The 606-nt window shown below is 65.2% G+C and overlaps 1 protein-coding gene across 3 annotated transcripts in view; it reads left to right on the forward strand.

Annotated features, from left to right (window-relative positions):
• The first annotated feature begins 6 nt into the window (after nucleotides 1-6).
• HMGXB3 (HMG box domain containing 3) overlaps nucleotides 7-606 on the forward strand; it is a 62,011-nt gene continuing 61,411 nt past the window's right edge. For 2 of the 3 annotated variants that reach the window (XM_010850554.1, XM_010850556.1), the window contains exon 1: nucleotides 255-337. The gene's annotated coding sequence lies outside the window, so the exon portion shown is untranslated. Of the gene's footprint in view, nucleotides 338-606 lie in introns of all 3 variants that reach the window. The other variant, XM_010850557.1, reaches the window with a different exon arrangement.

Raw genomic sequence — 606 nt, forward strand, 5'->3', positions numbered from 1 at the left:
GCCCCTCGGCAGGCGTCATTGAAGAGCCTGCGGGGCGGACGTGTGCTTCCACACCCTCCCTCCACGACCCCATATCGCGACTCCGAGGAAGGGGAGCGAGAGAGGCTGTCGCGACTCCGCGCCGTGTGTCGCCGGGCGGGGCCGCGGGGCCGGGGCTCCTCTAGCCCCCGGGATGCGCGCGCGAGTCCTCGCCTCCACTTCCTTGCTGCCACTGCCACGACTGGAGCCGCCTCTCGCCGACAGCGCGGAGCGCGAGTGCGCCGGCCAGCCCCCTCGTCGAGCCCCCTGGCCCGGCGCCACCGGGAATGTGAGCCGCGCGGTTTGCACGCTTCTCCAGGTAAGTCCCGCCCTTGAGCGCCGCGCTGCACGAGCTGGGCGCCCACGAGCTGGGAGCTGCGGCTCTCTGAGCGCTGTTGCCTCTTCCTCAATGTAGGAGCAGTGAGCCTTAGTCTCCTCCCGCATTCGTCTAAGGCCCATAGGCCAACTATGGCCCACAGCTGTGCTGTCAAACGCCGTTTAATGAGGGTCCGAGGGGTATCTGATGGGACAGTGAAAGTGTGTCACATATTTCAAGTATTACCTTTTCTTTTACAAGAGGAGAAAACT

This window comes from Bison bison, unplaced genomic scaffold (genome assembly GCF_000754665.1).
Source record: "Bison bison bison isolate TAMUID 2011002044 unplaced genomic scaffold, Bison_UMD1.0 scf7180017864291, whole genome shotgun sequence".
NCBI classification, from domain to species: Eukaryota; Metazoa; Chordata; class Mammalia; order Artiodactyla; family Bovidae; genus Bison; species Bison bison.